Raw genomic sequence first — 12,577 nt, 5'->3', positions numbered from 1 at the left:
ACATGTCAAGAGGAAGGTGTATCAAGCCAACCCCGACCGGAAACCGATGCCCTCCACCTGGAAAACGATGCCCTCACTGCAGGAGAAGATGCAGGTCAAGAATAGGGCTCCACAGTCACCTACGGACACCGATTTGGACAACGAGGGATTGTCTCAATAAGTAAGTAAGTAAGTGCTATGCAAAGGCATGCACCCTTGCCTATCCTCCGCCTTCCCTCCTTTGAGGCGGCCGCCTCATTCCCTTCCCTTCCTGCCAATCCTGCCATGTTAGTTTTGCAGGTGGGATGACCTCCTTCGACCCCTGCGCCGTTTAATCAGGGATATAGTCGAAGTCTAATTTATGGGAGCTGCCGTTGACAGCCGGTGGGAGCGCTAATGGATGATTAATTAGATGTTAATGAGGCAGTGCAGTGGCGGATAGATTAAGCCTACCCAAAGGGGCTCGGCAAAATGTGTGCAGATGTGGGTTTTCCAGCCAAAAAGTTTCTAACGCGAAGGATTGCAGATGAAACACCTTCCGGGACTGAGAGAAGCATCGTTTATTATAGGTCCCTTGAATCCAGAGCTGTGGAGGAAATGGATGGAAATGTTTGTTGGGTTGTTGTAGGTTTTTCGGCCTGCATGGACATGTTCAAACTACAAGAGAGGAGATTCCATCTGAACATGAGGTAGAACTTCCTGACTGTGAGAGCCGTTCAGCAGTGGAACTCTCTGCCCCGGAGTGTGGTGGAGGCTCCTTCTTTGGAGGCTTTTAAACAGAGGTTGGATGGCTGTCTGTCAGGGGTGATTTGAATGCAATATTCCTGCTTCTTGGCAGAATGGGGTTGGACTGGATGGCCCATGAGGTCTCTTCCAACTCTTTGATTCTATGATTCTATGATTCTACAGCATCATTTCTCAACCTGGGGGTCGGGACCCCTGGGAGGGTCGTGAGAGGGTGTCAGAGGGGTCACTAAAGACCATCAGAAAACACAGTATTTTCTGTTGGTCATGTCGGTTCCGTGTGGGAAGTTTGGCTCAATTCTATCGTTGGTGGGGTCTAGAATATTCTTTGATTGTAGGTGAACTATAAATCCCAGTAACTACAACTCCCAAACGACAAGGTCTATTTCCCCCTGCCCCCAAACCACATTTGGGCATATTGAGTATTCGTGCCAAGTTTGGTTCAGATCCATCACTGTTTGAGTCCACAGTGCTCTCTGGATGTGTTTGAACTACAATTCCCAAACTCAAGGTCAATGCCCACCAAACCCTTCCAGTACTTTCTGTTGGTCATGGGAGTTCTGTGTGACAAGTTTGCTTCAGTTCCACCATTGATGGAGTTCAGAATGATCTTTGATTGTAGGTGAACAATCACAATGACAAGGTCTATCCCCCCCCCCCCCCAAACTTCACATTTGGGCATATTGAGTATTCGTGCCAAGTTTGCTTCAGATCCATCACTGTTTGAGTCCACAGTGCTCTCTGGATGTATTTGAACTACAACTCCCAAACTCAAGGGCAATGCCCACCAAAACTTTCCAGTATTTTCTGCTGGTCATGGGACTTCTGTGTGACAAGTTCGGTTCAGTTCCACCATCGATGGAGTTCAGAATGCTCTTTGATTGCAGGTGAACTATAAATCCCAGCAACTCCAACTCCCAAATGACAAGGTCTATTCCCCCCCCCCCCCCCCAAACTTCACATTTGGGCATATTGAGTATTCGTGCCAAGTTTGCTTCAGATCCATCACTGTTTGAATCCACAGTGCTCTCTGGATGTATTTGAACTACAACTCCCAAACTCAAGGGCAATGCCCATCAAACCCTTCCAGTATTTTCTGCTGGTCATGGGAGTTCTGTGTGACAAGTTCGCTTCAGTTCCACCATCGATGGAGTTCAGAATGCTCTTTGATTGCAGGTGAACTATAAATCCCAGCAACTACAACTCCCAAAGGTCAAGATTCTATTTTCCTCCCAAACTTCACATTTGGGCATATTGAGTATTCGTACCAAGTTTGGTTCAGATCCATCACTGTTTGAATCCACAGTGCTCTCTGGATGTATTTGAACTACAACTCCCAAACTCAAGGGCAATGACCAGTGAATGAAAATACATCCTGCATACCAGACATTTGCATGACGATTCATAACACAAGGAAAATGACAGTTGTGAAGTAGCAACAAAAATAATGATATGGTTGGGGGTCACCACAACAGGAGGAACTGTATTAAGGGGTCACGGCATTAGGAAGGTTGAGAACCACTGTTCTAGAGTTCCCACTTGGCCATGGAAACCCATTGAGTAGCTTTGAGTGAGTCACACTCTCTCAGCTTTGGAGGGAAACAAAAGCAAACCCCTCTTGTCAAGCATACAGCCAGAAGAAGAAAGGAATCAAAGGGCAGAGATTGGAATTGAGTGGGAAGGAAGGAGGGAGGAACACGCCTCCCCAGGAAGTGAAATTGCTCCTGGCGAAGGCTCATGGTTAATTCATTGCCACCTGGAAAGGGAACCCCACGGTGAGTCACGAAGAGGCCAGATGCAGCCTTCCAGCCCAGCCTTTGTATTGGAAGCCTTTGTTGCTTCCCTCCTGTGAAAATCCAGGGGGTTTGGAGAGAGCGGCCTTTTTTCGGAGAGAGGTATTGCGCACTTGGCAGGCAGGTAACGCCGTGCCTTCAAAAGGCACAATTTCACCATCGAAAACATTCGAGCATGGCCAAGATCATTGTTGTTGTTAAGCAAGGAGAGGGTGCAACAGTTTGCTTTCCCCCAAGCCTACAGGAAAGAGCAAAACTTTGCCCCATCTAAGTCCTAACCAAATTTTATATTCCAAGTTTAGATGGGATCTGGTGCCACTCGGGTGTTTAGTCCTCCTGCAATGTCATCGTCAACTTTGCCTTCCTGTGTTAAGAGATTAAGTTCATCCCATTTATTTCTCAAGCCTACAGGAAAGAGCAAAACTTTACCCCATCTAAGTCCTAACCACATTTTATATTCCAAGTTCAGATGGGATCTGGTGCCATTCGGGTGTTTAGTCCTTCTGCAATGTCATCGCCAGCTTTGCCTTCCCGTGTTAAGAGATTAAGTTCATCCCATTTATTTCTCAAGCCTACAGGAAAGAGCAAAACTTTACCCCATCTAAGTCCTAACCACATTTTATATTCCAAGTTCAGATGGGATCTGGTGCCATTCGGGTGTTTAGTCCTTCTGCAATGTCATCGCCAGCTTTGTCTTCCCGTGTTAAGAGATTAAGTTCATCCCATTTATTTCTCAAGCCTACAGGAAAGAGCAAAGCTTTACCCCATCTAAGTCCTAACCACATTTTATATTCCAAGTTCAGATGGGATCTGGTGCCATTCGGGTGTTTAGTCCTCCTGCAATGTCATCGCCAGCTTTGCCTTCCCGTGTTAAGAGATTAAGTTCATCCCATTCATTTCTCATCCTTGGTGCATTAAAGTCCTTGGAAATGATGGTGGCCCCATTAATTTCAGTAGGGCTTTCAGTCAAGGAAGACTCAGAAGTGGTTTGGCCTGTTCCTTCCACTGAAATAGAGCCTGGTCAAGATCACTATAGTCGTTGTTGCTGTTGTTGTTAAGCAAGGAGAGGGTGCAACAGTTTGCTTTTCCCCAAACCTACAGGAAAGAGCAAAACTTTGCCCCATCTAAGTCCTAACCACATTTTATATTCCAAGTTCAGATGGGATCTGGTGCCACTCGGGTGTTTAGTCCTCCTGCAATGTCATCGTCAGCTTTGCCTTCCCGTGTTAAGAGATTAAGTTCATCCCATTTATTTCTCAAGCCTACAGGCAGAGGCGGCCCTAGGTAATTTTCAAAGGTAAGCAAACAGTATTTTGGCGCCCCCCCCCCCCCGCCAACCAATCATTGATATATATTTTCTGTTCATCGTGGGAGTTCTCTGTGCCATATTTGGTTCAATTCCATCATTGGTGGAGTTCAGAATGCTCTTTCATTGTAGGTGAACTACACATCCCAGTAACTACACTTGCCGCACTTGCTCCCTTGGGTCCGGAGGTGTGCCTGAAGACCCCGGCGTGTGCACCAAAAGTCACCTCTTCTCCTGACTTTCTCCTCAGCCATTGGGACCAAGAGAGAGAGAGAGAGAGAGAGGTGAAGATGCCCACCTTTCCTGAAGCTAGGCGCAAAAACAAAGGAGGGAGCGGAGGTGGGAGATACCTCCATACCTCTCTCTCTTGGTTCCAATGGCTGAAGAGAAAGTCAGGAGAAGAGGCGACTTTTGGTGTGCATGCTGGGGTCTTCAGACATGCCTCCAAACCCGAAGCAGGCCAGACGCGGCGGCTCCGCCCCTTGGTCCACCCGCGGATTGGGGAGAGGAGAGGAGGCTGGTGGAGCGCCGGGGAATTGGGAAAGGGAGCCACTCATGGGGAAGGGATCGAACGCGGAGAACGATTGAGCGCTGGCTCTGCTCGTGCGCCCGGTGGCCAGGTGGAGCAGGAACGAGAGGGGCGAGGCGAGGCTCAAGGGCCCGGCCCCTTTGGGAAGAGGATCGCCTGGCAGCGAGGCAAGAAAGCTGAGGCTCCCCCCGGACTGCTAGGGCTGTTGTGAGCTGAGGGGGCGCTCCTCAAGTGGCAGTCGAGGGACATTTACAGAGGCCCCTCTGCACCCCTGGCAAAAAAAAAGTGTTCTGCGACCGCTTACTTCGCATAATGGACGAGCCGCCCCTGCCTACAGGAAAGAGCAAAACTTTGCCCCATCTAAGTCCTAACCACATTTTATATTCCAAGTTCAGATGGGATCTGGTGCCGTTCGGGTGTTTAGTCCTCCTGCAATGTCATCACCAGCTTTGCCTTCCTGTGTTAAGAGATTAAGTTCATCCCATTTATTTCTCAAGCCTACAGGAAAGAGCAAAACTTTGACCCATCTAAGTCCTAACCACATTTTATATTCCAAGTTCAGATGGGATCTGGTGCCATTCGGGTGTTTAGTCTTCCTGCAATGTCATCGCCAGCTTTGCCTTCCCGTGTTAAGAGATTAAGTTCATCTCATTTATTTCTCAAGCCTACAGGAAAGAGCAAAACTTTGCCCCATCTAAATCCTAACCACATTTTATATTCCAATTTCCGATGGGATCTGGTGCCATTCGGGTGTTTAGTCCTCCTGCAATGTCATCGCCAGCTTTGCCTTCCCGTGTTAAGAGATTAAGTTCATCCCATTTATTTCTCAAGCCTACAGGAAAGAGAAAAACTTTACCCCATCTAAGTCCTAACCACATTTTATACTCCAAGATCAGATGGGATCTGGTGCCGTTCGGGTGTTTAGTCTTCCTGCAATGTCATCTCCAGCTTTGCCTTCCCGTGTTAAGAGATTGAGTTCATCCCATTTATTTCTCAAGCCTACAGGAAAGAGCAAAACTTTGCCCCATCTAAGTCCTAACCACATTTTATATTCCAAGTTCAGATGGGATTTGGTGCCATTCGGGTGTTTAGTCCTCCTGCAATGTCATCGCTGGCTTTGCCTTCTCGTGTTAAGAGATTAAGTTCATCCCATTCATTTCTCATCCTTGGTGCATTAAAGTCCTTGGAAATTATGGTGGCCCCATTCCTTTCAGTAGGGCTTTCAGACAAAGAAGACTCAGAAGTGGTTTGGCCTGTTCCTTCCACTGAAATAGAGCCTAGTATTCGTGGTCGGTCTCCCATCCAAATCCAAGCCAGGCGTGATCCTGCTTAGCTTCCGGAATGCATTACGAACCTTTTCTCTGTCATTAGGACCTGAAGATAATGTTGCACAGGTGGGATAGTTCTTATATTCTCCCATTAACTTGGCTGAATTGCTTGAGATATCTGGTTGAAGGTCTCCCATCCAAATCCTTACCACACCAGACCCTACTTAGCATCCAAGACGAGACAGGATTTAGTGCCATTGTGCTCTCTGAGCCTAATTCCCTCATAGATAGTATTGTGGAGGGGGAGATTTTTCTTTTATTCTCCCAACGTGCGTGAAATAGGGTTCTTGTTCTCCCACCCGAGTCTTAGCCAGGCCTGGCCCTGCTTAGCACCCTTAATCGGCCTCATCTGGAGTCTTTAGGATATTATAGGCCCGATGATTTGATGCCGCAATCTGTGGCCCACTTCCCAGAGGGACCCTCCAGCTCTGAAGTTAAAAGCGTGGGCTCTGGTAACCTCCTGTCTCGTTGAATCACGTCTCCGTCTCCCTTGGCTTTGGACGAGGCTGGTGTGCGTGCGCATGGGTCTGTGCCAGCCGCACCAGCCTGACCTCTTGGCCTCTCAAATCACATGGCTTCTCTCGGATGCCTCCAGGCAAGTCCGTCTTGACAGGTCCGATTGGGAGATGTTTATTTTTGAGGCCAAGCGGATGGGAAGAGAGAGATGGCACTGAGAAGAGAGAGATGGAGAGGTCTCCGTTGGAACCGGCCACAGGTTTAGGAGCACGTTGACATGGCAGAATTAATGCTGTCTGACACCACTTTAATAGTCATGAAGCCATTCTATGGAATATTTGGGAGGTGCAGATTGATATGACACCTGGACTCCTTATTCCATCTGAACATGAGGAAGAACTTCCTGACTGTGAGAGCCGTTCAGCAGTGGAACTCTCTGCCCCGGAGTGTGGTGGATGCTCCTTCTTTGGAAGCTTTTAAACAAAGGCTGGATGGCCATCTGTCAGGGGTGCTTTGAATGCAATATTCCTGCTTCTTGGCAGCATGGGGTTGGACTGGATGGCCCATGAGGTCTCTTCCAACTCTTTGATTCTATTATTCTTTTGGGCTGCTTCTATTATTATTATTATTATTATTATTATTATTATTATTATTATTTGAAACACAACAAGATGAGTCCACAGCAGACATTCTGCTGGCTGTTGGATTGGATCACATGTCGGACCCTTCCCAAGTGTCTAGGACTGTGTGATATATCGGCGAATAATGCGTTAAGATCCCAGTAAGGTGGCCTTCTGCAGCTGGCAGATGGTAATTTTGTCAACGCCGATTGTCTTTAAGTGCAGGCCAAGGTCTTTAGGCACTGCACCCAGTGTGCCGATCACCACTGGCTTGTGCCAGAGTCTTTGCAGTTCGATCTTTGACTCTTCATATTGTGTCAGCTTTTCCAGTTGTTTCTCCTCTATCCTGCTGTCACCTGGGATTGCGACATCGACGATCCATACTTTGTTTTTTAACACAGTTGTGAGGTCAGGAGTATTATGCTCCAAAACTCTTGTCTGTCTGAATCCAGAAGTCCCAGAGTACTTTGACGTGTTCATTTTCTGTAACTTTTTCCGGCTTGTGATCCCACCAGTTCTTTGTTGCAGGCAGATGGTGTTTGTGGCACACGTTCCAATGAATCATCTGAGCAACGGTGTTGTGCCTCTGCTTGGAGTCTGTCCACGATCTTCTTGCAGCAGCTGAGGATATGATCCATTGTTTCATCTGCTTCCTTGCAGAGTCTACACTTGGGAACTGTTGTCGACTTTTCAATTCTGGCTTGGATGGCCTTGGTTCGAATGGCTTGTTCTTGGGCTGCCAGAATCAGGCCCTCCTTTGTCTCCTTTTTCCGAGTTCCATTTGTGAGCCACAGCCATGTTTTTGGCTCTCAGTGTTTCCCAGGAACTGTCCACGGAGAGCCTTCTTTCGCCAGTTTTCTCTTCTGCTCTAGATTGTATTTTTATTGTATTGTAGAAGGCTTTCATGGCCGGAATCACTGGGTTGTTGTAGGTTTTTTCGGGCTATATGGCCATGGTCTAGAGGCATTCTCTCTTGACGTTTCGCCTGCATCTATGGCAAGCACTACCTCTGAGGATGCTTGCCATAGATGCAGGCAAAACATCAGGAGAGAATGCCTCTAGACCATGGCCATATAGCCCGAAAAAACCTACAACAACCCTGTATTTTTATTGTCCCAACCCCCAGGTTGAGAAACGCTGGTGTAAATGGTCAACATTTTCTAACGTTACATCGTTAAGCTGTATTTCTGGCATTGGAGAAGGATTGGTTGGTGACTGGTGGAAGAGCACTTTGGTTTTTTCGATGTACAATGGGAGGCCAAGCTTCATGTGTGGTTCTGCAAAGGTGTTTAGAGTGGCTTATAGATCTTATTCTGAATGTGCACAGGCTACGTTATCATCAGCATATTGGAGTTCTATAACAGATGTTGTTGTGACCTTGGTTTAGGCTTTCAGTGTAGACAGGGCCTGAGACACAAGTCCCATCTCCAAGAAATCCCAAACTATTGCTACGGATACAGTTATTCCAAAACTCTCTCAGATCACATGGCTTCTCTCGGATTCCTTGAGGCAAGTCCGTCTTGACAGGTCTGATTGGAAGATGTTTATTTTTGAGGCCAAGTGGATGAGAAGAGAGAGATGGAGAGGTCTCAGTTGACACCCCAAAGGCCTCTTGGGTCACATCTCCAAGAAGTCCCATTATCCTTATTTCCGCAGATAGAGTTATTCCCAAATCTGACATCCCAAAGGTTTGGATAAGGGATGCCTATGCTGTATTACTCTATCCCAGTGTTTCACAACCTGGGGGTCGGGACCCCTGGAGGGATCGTGAGGGGGTGTCAGTGGGGTTGCTAAAGACCATCAGAAAACACAGTCTTTTCTGTTGTTCATGGGAGTTCTGTGTGCCAAGTTTGGTTCAATTCCATCGTTGATGGAATTCAGAATGCTCTTTGATTGTAGGTGAGCTATAAATCCCAGCAACTACAACTCCGAAATGCCATTGTTTATTTCCTCCAATCTCCACCAGTGTTCACAGTTGGGCATATTGAGTATCAGTGCCAAGTTTGGTCGAGATCCACCATGGTTTGAGGCCACAGTGCTCTCTGGATGGAGGTGAACTACAACTCCAAAACTCAAGGTCAATGCCCACCAAACCCTTCCAGTATTTTCGGTTGGTCATGGGTGTTCTGTGTGCGAAGTTTGGTTCAATTCCATTGCTGGTGGAGTACAGAATGCACTTTGATTGTAGGTGAACTATAAATCCCAGCAACTACAACTCCTAAGTGACAAAAAAATTGGCAAAATTGTGCCAAATTTGGTCCAGTGAATGAAAATACATCTTGCATATCAGATATTTACATTAGATTCACAACAGGAGCTAAATGACAGCTATGAAGTCACAATGAAAATAATGTTTAGGGATCACCACAACATGAAGAACTGTATTAAGGGGTCGCAGCATTAGGAAGGCTGAGAAACACTGCTCTGTGCTCGACGGCCAGGGCTTCCCAGTTAGAATGGATGGTATGGCACCAGCTCAGTGCCTTGGAATCTTGGGAATTATAGTTTGATGGTTTCTAAAGACCTTGTTAAACTATAATCCTTGGGAGTTGTAGTTTGATGGTGACTGCTGGAAGAGCACTTTGGTTTCCTCGATGTTCAATGGGAGGCCGAGCTTCTTGTGTGGTTCTGCAAAGGTGTTTAGAGTGGCTTGTGGATCTTATTCTGAATGTGCACAGACTATGTTATCATCAGCATATTGGAGTTCTATAACAGATGTTATTATGGCCTTGGTTTTGACTTTCAGTGTAGACAGGGCCTGAGACACAAGCCCCATCTCCAAGAAATCCCAAACTATCTATTGCTATGGATACAGTTATTCCAAAACCCTCTCAGATCACATGGCTTATCTTGGATTCCTTGAGGCAAGTCCGTCTTGACTTTTGGAAGCTTTTAAACAGAGGCTGGATGGCCATCTGTCAGGGGTGATTTGAATGCAACATTCCTGCTTCTAGGCAGGGGGTTGGACTGGATGGCCCAGGAGGTCTCTTCCAACTCTTTGATTCTATGATTCTATGATTGACAGGTCTGATTGGGAGATGTTTATTTTTGAGGCCAAGCGGATGAGAAGAGAGAGATGGAGATGTCTCAGTTGACACTCCAAAGGCCTCTTGGGTCACGTCTCAACGAAGTCCCATTATCCCTATTCCCGCAGATAGAGTTATTCCCAAATCCGACATCCCAAAGTTTCGGATAAGGGATGTCTATGCTGTATTACTCTATCCCTTATCCATAATAATCACTTTTCAAGGGAGAATTGCACCAAATTGTGTCCCTTTTTATCTCCAGCCGGAGAGGTCAGATCCGACAATAGGTAATCCCCCTAAATCACGTCAGATCTCCCCGGGTATTTCCGGAGAATGGGGGCAATATAAGAATATTAATACTATTTCTTAGGCTTCGGAGGCCGTGGGTCTCGGAGAGAGAGCGGAGCTGAATGGAAGGAGGCGGAAGGGGGAGATTCCCAAACAAAGCCCAATGAATGGGGAGAAGATGAATGCGGGGAATATTTGATTTCATTTCTGCCCGTCTATCAAGGCAACGGAACCCCGATCATGTTAGAGAACTGATTAGCAGCCGGGCCGGGAAACAGCGGGAGGGACTTCAATGGGTTTATTAAGCCTATTGATGTCAGCCGTTTGTGGCATGTATTTCCTCGCCTCTGCGCGCTCTCATTACCACCGGCATTTTGTTCTTTCTTTCTTTTAGACGGAAGAAAAGAAATTGCAGATCATGCTCGCAGGTGGAAAATGAATGCGATGGAAAACAGCGTGACTCCCGTATCCACTGGATGGCGGTTTTGCGTATCCGCGTCCGACAAAATATGGGCACAGTCCAACTCTATGGGACCAAACTTACTTACTTAGACGATCTCTCATTGGACGAGTAGGATCAACAAAGGATTCACCTGGGCAGTAAGAAGCCAGACCTTGAAACTGCCAGGCCATTAAATGATAATCAAGGTGGCCAATTGAAACATCAACACCTACCTTGAACAGACAAGAGTTCTTTCCCTCATTGGACGAGTAGGATCAACAAAGGATTCACCTGGGCAGTAAGAAGCCAGACCTTGAAACTGCCAGGCCATTAAATGATAATCAAGGTGGCCAATTGAAACATCAACACCTACCTTGAACAGACAAGAGTTCTTTCCCTCATTGGACGAGTAGGATCAACAAAGGATTCACCTAGGCAGTAAGAAGCCAGACCTTGAAACTGCCAGGCCATTAAATGATAATCAAGGTGGCCAAATGAAACATCAACACCTACCTTGAACAGACAAGATTTCTTTCCCTCATTGGACGAGTAGGATCAACAAAGGATTCCCCTGATCAGTAAGAAGCCAGACCTTGAAACTGCCAGGCCATTAAATGATAATCAAGGTGGCCAATTGAAACATCAACACCTACCTTGAACAGACAAGATTTCTTTCCCTCATTGGACGAGTAGGATCAACAAAGGATTCCCCTGATCAGTAAGAAGCCAGACCTTGAAACTGCCAGGCCATTAAATGATAATCAAGGTGGCCAATTGAAACATCAACACCTACCTTGAACAGACAAGAGTTCTTTCCCTCATTGGACGAGTAGGATCAACAAAGGATTCACCTAGGCAGTAAGAAGCCAGACCTTGAAACTGCCAGGCCATTAAATGATAATCAAGGTGGCCAAATGAAACATCAACACCTACCTTGAACAGACAAGATTTCTTTCCCTCATTGGACGAGTAGGATCAACAAAGGATTTACCTGGGCAGTAAGAAGCCAGACCTTGAAACTGCCAGGCCATTAAATGATAATCAAGGTGGCCAATTGAAACATCAACACCTACCTTGAACAGACAAGAGTTCTTTCCCTCATTGGACGAGTAGGATCAACAAAGGATTCACCTAGGCAGTAAGAAGCCAGACCTTGAAACTGCCAGGCCATTAAATGATAATCAAGGTGGCCAAATGAAACATCAACACCTACCTTGAACAGACAAGATTTCTTTCCCTCATTGGACGAGTAGGATCAACAAAGGATTCCCCTGATCAGTAAGAAGCCAGACCTTGAAACTGCCAGGCCATTAAATGATAATCAAGGTGGCCAATTGAAACATCAACACCTACCTTGAACAGACAAGATTTCTTTCCCTCATTGGACGAGTAGGATCAACAAAGGATTCCCCTGATCAGTAAGAAGCCAGACCTTGAAACTGCCAGGCCATTAAATGATAATCAAGGTGGCCAATTGAAACATCAACACCTACCTTGAACAGACAAGAGTTCTTTCCCTCATTGGACGAGTAGGATCAACAAAGGATTCACCTAGGCAGTAAGAAGCCAGACCTTGAAACTGCCAGGCCATTAAATGATAATCAAGGTGGCCAATTGAAACATCAACACCTACCTTGAACAGACAAGAGTTCTTTCCCTCATTGGACGAGTAGGATCAACAAAGGATTCACCTAGGCAGTAAGAAGCCAGACCTTGAAACTGCCAGGCCATTAAATGATAATCAAGGTGGCCAAATGAAACATCAACACCTACCTTGAACAGACAAGATTTCTTTCCCTCATTGGACGAGTAGGATCAACAAAGGATTCCCCTGATCAGTAAGAAGCCAGACCTTGAAACTGCCAGGCCATTAAATGATAATCAAGGTGGCCAATTGAAACATCAACACCTACCTTGAACAGACAAGATTTCTTTCCCTCATTGGACGAGTAGGATCAACAAAGGATTCCCCTGATCAGTAAGAAGCCAGACCTTGAAACTGCCAGGCCATTAAATGATAATCAAGGTGGCCAATTGAAACATCAACACCTACCTTGAACAGACAA

This window comes from Anolis sagrei, chromosome X, assembly GCF_037176765.1.
Source record: "Anolis sagrei isolate rAnoSag1 chromosome X, rAnoSag1.mat, whole genome shotgun sequence".
Classification (NCBI taxonomy): domain Eukaryota; kingdom Metazoa; phylum Chordata; class Lepidosauria; order Squamata; family Dactyloidae; genus Anolis; species Anolis sagrei.
The sequence above is the reverse complement of the archived record's forward strand: the minus strand, read 5'-3'. Positions refer to the sequence as shown.